General features: G+C 42.0%; 1 protein-coding gene across 1 annotated transcript in view; it reads right to left on the minus strand.

Annotated features, from left to right (window-relative positions):
• The window catches only part of LOC137331288 (E3 ubiquitin-protein ligase RNF13-like), a 234,398-nt gene that overhangs the window by 203,671 nt on the left and 14,480 nt on the right, over positions 1-16,247 (minus strand). The gene's annotated exons all lie outside the window — the stretch shown is intronic.

Below are 16,247 nucleotides of genomic sequence, written 5' to 3' on the forward strand. Positions count from 1 at the left end.
AAGAGGAATATTATTGAATGCCTTCTCAAATTCCATATAAACAACATCTATAGACATTCCCCTGTCCACTACTTTAGTCACCTCTTCAAAAAAATTCAATCAGGTTCATCAAACATGACCTACCCTTTACAAACCCATACTGAATCTCTCTGATCGGCTCAAAATTTTCAATGGTGTTAAGTCTTTAATTACAGACTAATAATTTCCCAACAGATGTTAGGCTAACTGGCTAATTGCTGGAATTTGCTGCAACAGTTATTTGCAGCAAAGAATTCCACATTCTAACCCCCCCCCCCCCCCCACCACCACCACCACCACAATCTCCACAGAACTGTTTTCTAATTACCCCTTTAATTCTTTTTCTGATCATCCTAAATTTGTGCTCACATCACTATCTTGTAAAAACAATCACTGGAAACAATCTACCACTTGCCTACCTTATTGACATTCTTCACTGAAATGGATAGATATGTTAGGTAAGGGTATTAGGTAATGGAGCCAAGGTGGATAAAAGGAATTGGATACAGATCAACCATGATCTAACTGAATGGCAGAACTGGCTCAAGGGGCTGAATGTCAATATAGGAACCGAAGTAAGCCAATCTGGAAAAACTCCAACAGGTCATCCTTTTATCTTGCCAGTTCCAAAAAAAATCCCCAACTTACCAAGTCTCCCCTCACAACTGTAACCCCAACCTCAACCCTGCTAACATCCCAGCAAACTGTATTGTAATTGTTTATAGGTTACCTGCAGTCACATTGTATCGGCCCATTAAAAACACATGCTAGCACACCCTGCTGTTAAGGGGTCTGCGTGTTCACATTTTCCAGTTCTGATGAAGAATATCCATCTGTGCTTTATCTTTCAGATGTTGGCCTATGTATTTCTGGCATTCACACTTTCCTTCCCCTTCCCTCTATCTTAGCCATATTAGACAGAGGACAAAGTCACAGTCGAATCCCACCCTTGTCTCACTCATCCTCCACGGACAGCACAGTCCAGCAGGGATACACTCAATGGGACTCAGAATGCTGGCTGATTTCTTTTCATTGAGTATTACATAAATGTGAGGTAAGGACAAAAAAACATTCTAGTGTTTGACCAGAACACCAACCAGAACAAAAAGGTTAAATCTTTCTGAAATGTCTGGAGTTGCGCAATCATTGTGCTTGAAGGCATTTTATTGCATAAGTTTGGATTGCCAAGCATGACGCAGTACTAGATGACACTATATCCACACCAAAACACAAGTTCTCGAATCACAGGCATGAGAAGCAGAAGAGAAAACCGCCAAATAAAGAGGGGGGGAAATAAAAGTGACTCTACTGCAACAAAAAGGAAATTGCTTTAGCTTCCTGCCTTGTTACATAGTTTGAGCAATACTTCCAATTCAGGTCCTGACCTTTATTCAATGGAGGGAGATCAAGTGAAATCACCCCTGATTTTTGACAAGTACATTGTCCACACACATGGTTTCAGGATTTTGTGATCTTATAACATTAATGTATGCTGAAGTAATTTGCCAATTCGTTGTCCAGCTTTGTACTTTCAAATTATAAGACCACAAGATAAGTACAGACGAGGAAGGCCATTTGGCCCATCTTAATTCATCCATCCAGAAGGTCCTTGCAGTTCCCCCCATGCAGCATCTAATTGTGCTAAATAATTCCAGGGTTCTTGCCTTCACTACTCTATGCAGGAGTCCATTCCATCTGGCAGCTGAAATTTATTGCAGAAAAGTGCAAAGTACTGTATCTGAAGAATTTCTAGATATCAATCCTAAATGTGCCCTTTAATAGTTTAAACCCATGTCTCCTTATTCTACCCTTGCAATTAAATATGAAGCAATAATCCAGATTTACTGTTTCCATATACCTATTCACTTATATAAAATCACTTTTCAGATTCCTCCTTTCCAATTTGAAAGTACAAATTTCTCTGATCTTTCTTCACAACTCAAGGATCAGCCACATGGCTCTTCTCTGCATTGCCTCCAGCACTTGAAGGTCTCCCTTGTGTCTTGGTGACCAGAACTTAACAGTACACAAGGTGCAGTCTGACCAAAGTACCATACATACAGTTTGATCATGAATTCCTTTGACTTGTATTCAACTGTTTTGGCTATGTAGTTGAACATTCCATTGGCTTTATTGATAGTAGCATTGATGCTAAAAACATACAAAAACTCCTTGGACACGCTAGTTCATCTTTAGCTATTTCAACACCATTCGATTTTCCAACCTATATGCAGTACTTTGCACTTGTCTGCATTACATTTCATTTGCCACTGTTCCGTCAGCATACTTATTACGTTCACAATCTACTAATCAGGTTTCCATCCCTCCCACTGCACTGAAACTGCCCTAATCAGTCACAAATGACTGAGTGCGAGTGACCTTGGTGCAATATCCCTCCTCACCGTCAGCAGCCCATGACTAGGTTGATGACACAATCCTTCTCGAATGCCGCGTCCCTGCTGTCCAGCTCAATGTGACTAGCCTGGCTTGGCTCTTCTATTACCTATCCGATCAAAGCCAGAACATCTCTATCAATGGCTTCTCTTCCACCCCCACCCCATCACCTCTGGAGTCCAAGAGGCCACCTTGGCCCCCTCCCCTACCTGTTTCTTAGCAACATCTTCCACAGACAAGGCACAGCTTCCACACATACACCAATGACAGCCAGCTTCATTGTTTACCCCTGTGCCTCTGTCAAGCACTTTTACTATGTTAAAGGCACTACATAAATGTGAGTTGTAGTTTGAGGTGCAATGCCACTGACCCTCCCAGTTTGGTATCAGCAAATGTGACTCGCTTGACAGTTTATTAATCCTGGTCATTTATGTAAATCAGAAATAGCAGTGGTCCCAACACCAAGCCCTTGGGCATCCCACCTCTTCTTTCTCTTCCCCCCACCAAACCAACCCAATGACACTCTATGATTACTTGTTTTCTACTATTCAGCCAGCTTATTATCCATTCTCAGAGTTTATGCTGAATCCCCACAGCTTTGAGTATGACTAATTGCCTTTCCCACAGAACTTTGTCAAATGCCTTTTGGAAGTCTAGGTACAGTAGCATATGGTTTTCCACAGTCCACTTGGGATATCACTTTCTCAAAGTCATCAAGGACGTTGGTCAGACACGATCTTCCCCACTGAATCCTGACAATAATCCTCCAGTTTATTCCTGAAAAATCGATTCCATTAATTTATATGGAATGGAAGTAAGATTGTTGCCAGTGTCTCTGTTCTGTCGCCCTTTTTGAATATGGGCACAACAATGGCCCGTTTTAAATTCACTGGTACCTCCCCACTATCCAGAAACTCCATCGTAATAATTCAGTGTCTTACATACCTCATCTCTTTTTCAGCACCCTGGGATAAATACCAATTATCCCTAGAAATTTATTTTTGAACCCTTTTAGCCTCTGTAGCATTTCTATCTCATTTGTATTGAAGTCACTGATTTTACTTTGGCCTTCCTATTTCTTCGTAAACCAACTTACCTTACCCTCTTATGATGATCTGATTGTCTATAGCATAACCCCAATGTTAGCTTGGATTTTTTTTTTGCATTAGTTATGTCTAATTAAAATACCTGTCACATGTTTTATTGCCAAGTATAGTGCAAGCCCATACAAGACTGCATTTTTAGTTTTCTTTTTTCTCTCTCGATTCCCCTACCAGTACACACATTTCCTGGACAAAAGGACAGGGACACTATTGTCTTCGATCACTCTTAAACCAGGCACTAGGAAGCGCAAGCATAGTGCACAACGGCGAAATATTCTTTTTCTTTTTGTCTCAGAGTGGCAAGCCTATGCTCATGCCTGTGCTTGCCAGCATAGCTAAGATTAAAAATCCAAAACTGCAAGCAAAAACCTGCATTCTACTATTCTATAGCACAGTTGTTACCTTAAAAAAAAATCCATGCCTGAACAGTGAGTCATAGTGGAACAAATTCTCATGGGAATTTTATGGATGTGATTTGGGTTGGGTCAGTATGATAAAGCATGAACCTTTAAAGTCAGTCAAGGATTTCTAAGTTTTGTATTAACTTGTATGTTTAATTACATAATCTATATTGTTCTTGGTATGGAATCCTTAAATTCCTAACTTTTACAAAAAATTGGCAATTAATATACTGTATTTAAAAACTGGTAATTTGACTCACTAAAACACCTATTACTACACCCACTTCAAATTAGAAGTGCAGAAATAAAGCTGCAGAAATAAAACCCCAACCAACTCGTTAACAGTGCTACAACTGGCCCCAGCACTTTTGGGACACTCTGGTCGTCCCTCCTAATCGCTGCCCAGTATCTACTGCTGGAAATGTATGTTTGTGAATGTTAGGCAAGGACAAGACTTGGCTGTGATGCCCTAATGCTTGAATAGCATGTAAATAGTCACCACTTTGGCATACATATTAAGAATGGTCACTTGGAAAACTTATCCAGGACACCTTTGTGCATGCAATTATACTCCAACATAAGTACATGACTTCATGGGTGTATAGGAGAAAATAGAAAAAAAAACAAATACACAAAGACCCACAGTTCAAAAGTTGGAGGATACCAGAGAAACAAAATGCAAAATTGGCACATTTATATAAGAATCTACCACTTCCTCAGAACTTCCTAAAGTATCTTACAGCCAATGAATTACTTTTTGAAGTGTAGACACTGTTACGTACGAAAACACATCAGCCTATTTGCACGTAACAAAGTCCCACAGACAGCAATGAGGTGAACAACCAGTTAATTTATTGGTTGAATGTTGGCCAGGACATCAGAATTCCCTGCTCCTCTTTGAAAAAGCTGCCATAGAATCTTTTACATTTGCCTGAAGAGGCAGATAGTGCTCCAGTTTAAAATCCCACCTGAAAGACAGCACCTCCAACAATGCAGTACTTCTTCAGCACTGTCCTGAAGTGTCAGCCTAAATTTATGTGCTCACGTCCCAGAGTGGGGCTTGAAGGAAACAATGATCTGGTTCACTCCTTAAATAAAGAAGTCTTTTCCCTTAATGTGTTTTCCACCCCACCTTTAAAAAGGTGATTGGCAAAAGGTGACATGAGGAAAAACTCTCTTTTAAAAACACAGCAAGTAGTTATGATCTGGAATGCGTTGCCAGAAAAGGATGGTGGAAGCAGATTCAATCGTGGCTTTCAAAAAGGAATTTGATAAATACTTGAAGGGAAAAAATTTGCAAGGCTACAGGGAAAGAGCAGGGGAATGGGACTAATTGGATTGCTCTTACAAAAAGCCGGCATGGGCTCGATGGGTCAAATGGCCTCCATCTGTGCTGTAACCATTCTATGATTCATTCTATAAAAACCACGGAAGTGTTCCCCCACCCCCAACAAAAATTTTAAAAGATTTGTTTATAATATGCCTCCTTCTTCAGGAAGCATCTACAAAAAGATCAGAAAAAAGTAGTGAGGATAGGTCAAGTCCTAAAACCTTTGCCAAATATGCCCACAAGCTTGATCACATGAAATCAGCCCGACTAAATCTACATACGCTGACGAAAAACTTCTGAGAATCAAGATCAGTTACACATTATTCGGCATTTTTAGAAAAATTCCACCCTCCTTGAGTTTATTCAGATAGCTGCAAAGTCAGGCCATGCATTATTGTTTTAGCTTGAGACTAGTCCAAAACAAAAACAGCACTATCCACTGCAAAGCTGTTGAATTAACGACGTTATTAATTTCTACATCGTAACATTAAGAATTAATCAAATCCTGATACGCACTGCCAGAGAAATGTTGTGTCTAGAATAGTATTTTACATGCATTACATTTATAAAGTTCACCTTAGAAACAGAAAATTTACAGCACAGAAGGAGACCATTCAGCCCATCATGTCCGTGCCGGTCGAAAAACAGTTACCCAGCCTATTCCCACTTTCCAGCACTTGGTCCATAGCCTTGTAGGTTATGGCACTTCAAGTGCCAAGTACTTTGATGAGAGTTTCTGCCTCTACCACCCTTTCAGGTAGCGAGTTCTAGACCCACCCCCATTATCTGGGTGAAAAAAATTCTCCTCAGCTCCCCTCTAATCCTTCGACCAATTACTTTAATTTTATGCCCCCTGGTTATTGACCCCTCTACTAAGGGAAATAGGTCCTTCCTAGCCACTCTATCTAGGCCCCTCAATTTTATACACCTCAATTAAATCACCCCTCAGCCTCCTCAGGTCCAAAGAAAACAACCCCACCTATCCAATCTTTCCTCATAGCTAAAATTCTCCAGCCCTGGCAACATCCTCGTAATTCTTCTCTGTACTCTTTCTAGGGCAATCACATCTTTCCTGAATTGTGGTGACCGGAAGTGTATGCAGTACTCAAGTTGTGGCCTAACCAATGTTTTACACAGTTCTAGCATAACCTCCCTGCTCTTATATTTTATGTGTCAGCTAATAAAGGAAAGTATACCGTGTGCCTTCTTAACCACCTTATCTACCTGACCTGCCACCTTCAGAGATCTGTGGACATGCACTCCAAGGTCCCTTTATTCCTCTACACCTCAATAAATAGGAGGATACTGTGTACTCCCTTGCCTTGTTTGCCTTCCCCAAATGCATTACCTCACACTTCTTTGGATTGAATTCCATTTGCCACTTTTCCACCCACCAGACCAGTCCATTGATATCTTTCTGCAGTTTACAGCTTTCCTCCTCACCAACAAAAATTGGCCGTGTGGTTGAATCATCTGCAAATTTCTTAATCATGCTCCTTACATTTAAGTCTAAATAATTATAGATACCATCTAGAACCTCAACTTAGGTAATTTATTCCTTAAATGTAATCATATATACTGAACTTTAAAACGGTTAGGAACAGTGTGTGCTGCACTAACTACATGAAGTTCATGTAGTTAGTACAGTACTGAAAATAAACATGAAGTTTATGTTTATTTCAAGGAGAGGGAAAGTTCTGGGGCAGAGGGGAGAAAGAGAATTTTCTGTTTGAAGTATTTTTTAAACTCATTCTCACCAACCTGCTGTTTCTTAATGCTATGAATTCCAAATCCATGTCTTCATCTCCAATTCCCTACTTCTGCTGCCTCAGGCATACATGCTGGTGAATGCTCTTCCCACTCTGGTCTCCTTTGCATCCCCTTCCTCTGCTCCCTCTTTGTGGCAGGACTTTCAGCCTTCTTGGGTCCAGATGCTAGAACTCTCTCCCTAAACCCTTCTGCATTGCTATCTTCACCTCCACCCACCCACACACACCTTCAATAGCTTTCTCAAAATCTACTCTTTGATCATGTCTTCAATCTCCTAACTTTTGCTCTCCACCACTGCTCAGTTCCCATTTTGCATCTTAGCATGTTTTACTACCTTAAAAAGGAGCTGATGAAAAAACAATGTACATAGAAAAACATTTATAAAAAAAAAGTTACATTTCTTGCAAATCGGAGAGCTACAATGCGAAATTTATTTTGGTGACATCACAGATGAACAGGCTTCCCAGAACTGATCCACTAATTGTTTGCACACCTCCAAGTAGCGATATCACTGGAGCAGCCTAGAGACAGCAGACTAGCAAGGCAGGCTCATTTAGAATAAGACATAAGAACATAAGAAATAGGAGCAGGAGTAGGCCACATGGCCCCTCGAGCCTGCTCCGCCATTCAGTCAGATCATGGCTGATCTTCAACCTCAACTCCACTATCCTGCCCGATCCCCATATCCCTTGATTCCCCTAGAGTCCAAAAATCTATCCATCTCAGCCTTGAACATACTCAACGACTCAGCATCCACAGCCCTCTGGGGTAGAGAATCCTAAAGATTCACAACCCTCAGGTGAAGAAATTCCTCCTCACCTCAATCTTAAATGGCCGACCCCTTATCCTGCGACCATGCCCTCTAGTTCTAGACTCTCCAGCCAGCGGAAACAACCTCTCAGCATCTACCCTGTCAAGCCCCCTCAGAATCTTGTATGTTTCAATGAGATCACCTCTCATTCTTCTAAACTCCAGAGAGTATAGGCCCATTCCACTCAACTTCTGATATTTGAAACTGTGAATGCAGCATTTCAGATTGCTCAGGAAACATATCCAGTAAGTAACAGCCACTCAGACCAAGGAGGTTCCAGATTCTAGGTTCTATCTCCAGTCTATGACAAGTTTGGGCAGCAGTAGGAATGCTCCAATTAGCTTCAGGACCCTTGCGTCAGGGAAGAGAAAACTGGTCAATGCTCCTGTCCCTGATCACTATCCGGTAAACTGTGCTTGATGTACAGCATGTTGATGCCAGTTGAGGACTGAATCAGGCTTGGCTCGACTGGGATGCCCCCCCGCCAATCACGAAATAGGTTGCTGACACTCACTGTCAAAACTCGCACATGAATAGGAAAAGGTCACTTTAGTGATGCACCAGTGATTAGCGCCTGTGGAGCTGTATACCAACAAAAAGTCAGTGTCTTCAGGAAAAGAAAAGGGAGGTGAAAAAATTCAAAGAGTAAAATGGGGGAAAAAAAACCAAGGATATTTTTTCAAAACACAATAGGCACAAAAAGCACTCTTTCATTCCCCTTTAAAAAGATTTAAATAGACTTAATATAAAATACACACATCCTTAAATGCAACAGCAACTTGCGTTGTATATCTTGCTTTTCAAGAAAGTCTTTACCAAAGTGCTACACAAAAGGCTAATAAATAAGTCCTTGGGATTGGTGAGCAGGCAGATTTTGGGTTAGATAAGGAACTGGTTACAGATGATCAGGTGTCATCTAGAACAGTGTCCAGATTTGGTTCCCTCACATGGTGGGTGATATAAAGGCCCTGGAAAAGGTTCAAAGAAGGGCCTCTGGATTGTTAACTGCAGGACCCCAAACTAGGTACCATGATAGGCTGAGAGAGCTGGGGCTTCTTACTCGAGAAATGCGTAGAGCTCAAGGAGATTTGACTGGACTTCACCACAATGGAAGGATTAAACCTGATCCTAGTGGAGAAGCTATTCAAAATATAGATAGGTTAGGGAGGACAGGGGCACAAATATAAGTTACGTAAGCATAGAACTAGCTTAGATGTTAAGAGGTACTGCTTTTAATGGAGTCGTTGACCTCTGGAACACATTGCCACTGCAAGCATTCAAAAGAGAGCTGGATGAGTTCCTGAGAATGATCAGATGTTCAATTATACTTCGTAAGAACTTGCATTTATATAGTGCCTTTCACGACATCAGGACGTTCCAAAACGCTTTACAGCCAATGAAGTACTTTTGTAGTGTAATCACTGTTGTAATGTAGGAAACTTGGCAGCTAATTTGCACACAGCAAGGTCCCATAAAGCAATGAGATAAGTGACCAGATAATCTGTGTTAGTGATGTTGGTTGGGGATAAATATTAGCCAGGACACTGGGGAGAACGCCCCTTCTCTTCTTCGAAATAATGCCGTGGGATCTTCTTACGTCCACCTGAGACGGCAGACAGGGGTCTCGGTCGAACATCTCATTTGAAAGACAGCATCTCCGACAGTGCAGCCCTCCCTCAGTACCACACTGATGTTTCGGCCTAGATTATGTGCGCAAATCTTAAAATGGATTCAGAGTATTTCTTACAAAAGGAAAGTCCTTTGACCAACTATAAAACATCACTCTACTTGCCCTGGACAAAAAGAAAACCAAAGATACCATCTGAAAATGCAGTCACGTTTCAAGATCTTAGACAGTATTTACCAAGCCCAAAGTGGCTTCCTTGTTTTTGTTTAGTCCACTTTTATACATTGTTAGCACCAGGAATATTAAAATCTAATAATTGCCATATTAATATGTAAAACTATTTCAAGCTCTGCACAAAACATTTGACAATAGGGAAGATTTTGTTTCAAATGAAGAACATTTTACTGTACATTGTACAGTACAAATACAAAGCAGGGACAATGGAGAGGGATGTGATAATTGAGGAGCTTGCTTGGATTAGCTACAATGCACAACTATATGTATGTGGTAAACTGTAATGCTTGAAATTAAAGTAGCTATACCCATTTGAATGGGATAGAATTTGAATATCATGGGATGCCAAAGGTTATAAATTAATTAACACTTGGGCTAGGGTAACAAGAGAACCAACATTCTGGGTACAAATTCCACTTCAGAGACATCACAAATAAGGCCAGGGGGTGGGGGGAGGTGGAGAGAGGGGAGAGAAAAGGAGGTGGGAAATAGGATTCTGTACAAAATGTCTGTTCCCAGGTAGCCTTGGGTTAGCAGTTTTGAAACATAAAACACAAAATGCAACAAATAACCATGTTTTTCCTCTCGGAGTTGGGTAATATTGCAATTCAGATGAAAAAATTCCTCTTAAGAAGCATTAATACTTTAAAAAAATTATAAAGAATGAACTTAGTTTTGTGTTTTTAAAAGAAGTGTTTAATGGGGAGCTTGTAGGAAAGAACTAGCTAAATAGGATTACATCGATTAACATGGAATCTACAGCACAGAAACAGGCCATTGAGCCTAATTGATCTAGTAACCCAATCTAATAACCTCTTCCCACCCTGATTATGAGGAGATTTTACATAAATTAGGCTTGTATTGAATATAGTAGGTTAAGGGGTGATTTGATTGAGGTTTTTTAGGATTTTGAAAGAAATTGATAGAGTAGATAGAAAGAATCTTTTTCTGCTGGTGAGGGAGTCTAAGACAAGGGGACATAACCTTAAAATCAGAGCCAGGCCATTCAGGAGAGAAGTTAGGAAACACTTCTTCACACAAAGGGTGGTAGAAGTATGGAATTCTCCCACAAAAAGCAGTAGATGCTAGCTCAATTAATAATTTTAAATCTGAGATAGATAGATTTTTGCTAGCCAAGGGTATGAAGGGATTTGGAGCCAAGGTGTGTGGATGGAGTTAGGATACAGATCAGCCAAGATCTCACTGAAAGGCTCGTGGGGCTTGATAGCCTACTCCTGTTCCCCACATTCCTCTATTCTCTTCTCCTTCATGTATGCATCAGGAATTATTGAGCCCTACAGGGTATGGAAACTGAACTAGCAATGATAAGTCATTAGTCCAGTAAGCTCCCTTACATGGTCAAACTCAACACTCAGGATTTTGGGAGATTATATATATTAAAAAATTGTCCTCCGGGAGTAGGTCACATTGGGACAGAGTAGGAGTCGAACAGTATCACAGATGAGAAGGATGAAATGGTCGACACCTTGTTGAAAGCTATGGATAGGTAACACACCATAATCAGTTGGTGATTTTGACCAGGATGGTCTAGTGATGCAGACCAGATGGAAACTGGACTGAAGGAGGAGTGAACAATAGGTGGCGAGTAAGTAAAGTCAAAGTTGCATGGTGAAGGGTCATTCAAGAACTTTGGACAGAAAAAGTAGGATCACTGAAGAGGACAAAGATGTCAAGGGTAGATTTTAGAGGAGGGGTCTGATGATGGAACTTTTGGGGGAGGGTAGAGGAAAGCAGTGATATTGTAAAAGACTCCCTTTACAGTGTTAGTGAACATTGGGCCAAAGAAAGATAGCTGAATGGTCAGGAATTAGGATGGTGGGGGCTGAGGGTGCAGTGAAGTCTCATGGAGGAGAGGGTTTGAAGGCAAAGAGGGAGAATCTACAGTGATGTGGGGTTCTGGCTGGAATAGGTCATAGCAGATGACAACCACAGTGGATAGGTTCACAGATACAAAAGAATCCATGAGCTCCTAACAACTGACATTGGAGGGAAGGATGGAAGAGGCAGAGGCAGAGAAATGGACTGGATGGGGATTATTCATAAAAAAAAGTTTGAGATTATCCTTACTATCCCTGTATCACAGTGGGGGGGGGGCGGTGGTGGGTAAAGGGATTGGATGGGGTAAGAGGACACAGTCCATGGAGGTGATATTGCAATCTGGCCAAAAAAGAATTATGTGCCAATTGCACTGAAGTATGTGGCCCTCAAATTTCAGGGTGCAAAGATATGATTTGTAGTAGGGAGAACAGCTGGGTTGAGAAGTTGTAAGGGACTTGATGGAGCAAGGGAGCTACTGAGCAAGCCAACAGAAGTGCAATGTCAGAGGTGGATGGCCAGAGAAGGGATAGTAGAGAATTAGAGAAGGTGCTGGTGAAGGAGCTGGGGGTTTCCCCTATCACCCCCACACCCAACCCCAGGAGTAGAGTGTAAGCTGTGGATGCTCAATCGTTGAGTATATTCAAGACTGAGATCAATAGATTTTTGGACTCAAGGGGAATCAAGGGATATGGGGATTGAGCAGGAAAATGGAGTTGAGGTTGAAGATCAGCCACGATCTTACTGAATGGCAGTGCAGGCTCGAGAGGCCACGTGGCCTACTGCTGGTTCTTATGTTCTTAAGTGGAGCAGAATTGGAGGTGGGCGGGGAGACATGGATGTTGAGGGAGACACAATGATCAGAGATGACTTAGTCAGTGATTGAAACCTGGGAGGTAACGAGATTGAGGATGCAGGAGTTTGAAGTGCAGGCTGGACGAGGACAGGGAGCAAAAGAAATTTAATTGTAGGTTGAAATCACTAAGGATGAGTAGTTTCTCAGTACAAAATTTAAAAGGAAATCTCAAAGCACCCTGTAGTTCATAGGAAGCCATGTCAACTCCTCAAAAGGGAATGAAGTTTTTGCTGGGACAAAAAAAACTGGAAATCTGAAACAAAAACAGAAAATGTTAGAAACACTCAGTAGGTCAGGCAGCATCTGTGGAAAGAACAGATAGATAAATTAAAGTTTTAGGTGTGTTCCCTTTGCTGGGGCATTTGGGTTTTATTTAAAGCAATCATTTCATCCACAAAGCAACTACTCTGATGTAGTTCACTGAAGGCTATTCCCCTATTCTGAAGCATCAGGCAACTGAAGACCACCTTCATGTCATGTTAGGAAATTCCCTCAAGATAATGACCCTTTCTTTTGGTGAGTCACTAAGCATTAGAGAACAACTTCTGTTTCCTGTCATGAGACACGGCTTTAGCTACTTCTGTTTCAACTGCAATCCCACAAAAACATTTTCACTTCAGCAAAATCCATCTCTCTAGCATTTACATAGAAATGCAATAATTAGCGATCCACTATTTTCTGAAAAATAAACCACATAATACTCTCCTTTTAAGCTTACATTCTGCACAATATGATCTTCAGGATCATGGTCAGATATTAAAATGAGTCATTATTTTAAAAGATATGTTTTTCTGAAATCGTATTTATACCACTTACAGTTATGCTACCCTTTTAATCTCTAAATGTCATCACTTCCCTGATGGCTTAGTGAGCATATCCACACAGCCCAACCCAGGATAGATTTAGGGTCTATGCTGAGTTAATATTCAGGCACTGGTAGTAACATAACAACTGGTCTTGGCAATCCAACTTAGGGGAAAAATCAGCCTGATCAAGTGCGCATGTGAAAACCATGGGAGGGCAAGATCGGGCTCAATAGCGAGGCCCCCACAGTTGATTAGCCCACTAACACTCACACGATAAGCAGCATCCATGCAACTCTATCTCAGCAAGGGGTTAAGAACAGGAGAGAGGACACGTGTGGAGTAAAACGGGAAGAAAAATAAAGAGTTTGAAGAACAAGCCATACACTAATAAAGGCTCAATGTCAAATGTGGGATTAATTTAATCCTGGGACTTCTTAGTGGGACTGACTGGGCTCTCAAAACTGTCCACACCACTAGGAACTTGGTTTACCCACCTAAACTTTCTACCTGTGGGATACTAACAACTAGAAGAGATTTTCATCCAGCCTGGGCTGGATTCAAAACCCAGACCTGAAAGAATATTGTAACTAATTGCACCAAGGCCCTCAGGAATTGATTTAAAAAAAACACAACATTGATGTGGAACCAGGATTTAAAAACTGTAGTGCCAATGGGCTGACAAAGGGCTGACAATACAGAGCCTCCAAGAATCAAACTGAGTGGAATTCTTAAAGGGTGATGGTGACTGAACAATGTACACAGCAGGAAGGATAGTAAAAAAAGTGCTAAATTAAGCTAAAAAACTGTCTGATTTTAATTTTGAGCGAGAAAGCAGAAAAGAAAAAGGGCGGGGTTAAGGCCAATTTTAGCACTCCAGACTGGGATCAGCTCTACACAGAACATAAATCAAGCTTTTAATCTTCCTGGTTTGTGTGCCTAGATCCCACACTGGGTAGAGATATGAGGAGGTTCAAGTTTGACTTTTTTAAAAAAAAAAGCAGGGTGGATATTATTTGGTCCAATAGATTAATAGTTTGAAGAATCACACACATAATCAGCAGTTGTGACAAACTCAAATCAGGTATTTATCAGAAGTCTGCTTTACTACATATAGGCCATGTAGCAAAGCAATCTACCAAACCAATCTACTGGAGGCACAAAAAAAGCCAATCCTTCTAAAGGAATAAAAACAGAAAATGCTGGAAAAGCTCAGCAAGTCAGGCAGCATCTGTGGAGAAAGAAACAGTTAACGTTTCAGGTCGATGACCTTTCGTCAGAACTGGAAGATGTTAAAGAGTTAAAGTTTTTAAGCAAGTACAGAGCCAGGGAAGGAGTGGGGGGAGGGAGGGAGAAAGAGAGGGGGAGGGGAGAAGAGAGGAAAGAACAAAAGGGAAGGACTATGATAGGGTAGAGGGCAAGAGTGATTAAATGACAAAAAAGGCTGATGGTGCAAAGCAAGGAGGGTGGTAATGGGACAAGTTAAGAAACAAAAGATTGGTCTAGAATAGCAATAAATGGCAACAGCAGAACCATTACCAGCACTTGCTGTCCCAAAAAAAGGGAGCCGTGCTTATGATCTGAAGTTATTGAATTCAATGTTGAGATCAGAAGGTTGTAAAGTGCCCAAATGAAAGAAAAGGTGCTGTTCCTCGAGCTTACGTTGAGCTTCATTGGAACAGTGTAAAAGGCCGAGGACAGAGAGGTCAGAGTGGGAGTGGGATGGGGAATTAAAATGGCAAGCGACCAGATCAGGGTAACACTTGCGGACATAGCTGAGGTGTTCAGCAAAGCGATCACCCAATCTGCGTTTGGTCTTCCCAATGTAGAGGAGACCACATTGTGAGCAGTGGATACAGTATACTAAACTGAAAGATGTACAAGTAAACCGCTGTTTCACCTGGAAGGAGTGTTTGGAGCCCTGGACAGTGGGAAGGGAGGTGGTGAAGGGGCAGGTGTGGCATCTCCTGCACTCGCATGGGAAGGTGCCGTGGGGAGGAGAGCGGGTGTTGGGGTTGATAGAAGAGTGGACCAGGGTGTTGCGGAGGGAGCAGTTCCTTTAGAATGCTGAAAGGGGAATGTGTTTGGTGGTGGGATCGTGCTGGAGATGACAGGGGATGATACGTTGAATGTGGAGGCTGGTGGGGTGGAAGACAAGGGGGACCCTATCATGGTTCTGGGAGGAAAGGGGTGAGGGCAGAAGTGCGGGAAATAGGACAGACACGGTCGAGGGCCCTGTCAATTACAGTGGAGGGGAATCCTCGGTTAAGGAAAAAAGGAAGACATATTGGAAGCACTGGTGTGGAAGGTGGCATCGTCAGAACAGATGCAACGGAGACAGAGAAACTGGGAGAAGGGAATAGTGTTGTTACAGAAAGCGGGATGGGAGGAAGTGTAATCAAGGTAGCTGTGGGAATCGGTGGGCTTATAATAGATACTGGTTGACAGCCTAACCCCAGAAATGGAGAGAAGTCAAGGAAGGGAAGAGTCAGAGATGGAAGGGTGGAATTTGGAAGCAAAGTTGGTGAAATGTTCCAGTTCGGGGCAAAAGCAGGAAGCAGCACCGATACAGTCATCAATGTACCGGGAAAAGGTGAGGGAGGGGACCAGTGTAGGATTGGAACAAGGAATGTTCCACATATCCCACAAAAAGGCAGGCATAGCTGGGACCCGTACCGGTTCCCAAAGCGATGCCTTTTATTTGGGGAAGTGAGTGGAGTCAAAAGGAGAAGTTGTTCAACGTAAGAACAAGTTCAGCCAGGCGAAGGGGGTGGTGGTGGTGGATGGGGACTGGTTGGGCCTCCGTTCAAGGAAGCAGCAGAGCGCCTGCAGGCCATCCTGGTGGGGAATAGAGGTGTAGAGGGACTGGATGTCCATGGTGAAAAGACAACGGTTAGGGCCAGGGAACTGGAAACTGTTAAAGTGGCGGAGGGCGTCAGAAGAGTCATGGATGCATGTCGGAAGAGACTGGACAAGGGGAGGATAAAAAGTTGAGATATAGTGTCTAAAGGACACGTGGGTCTATCCTTCAAATCCATCAAATTCATAGCAATGTTGTAATCTA

This window comes from Heptranchias perlo, chromosome 13 (assembly GCF_035084215.1).
Source record: "Heptranchias perlo isolate sHepPer1 chromosome 13, sHepPer1.hap1, whole genome shotgun sequence".
NCBI lineage: Eukaryota > Metazoa > Chordata > Chondrichthyes > Hexanchiformes > Hexanchidae > Heptranchias > Heptranchias perlo.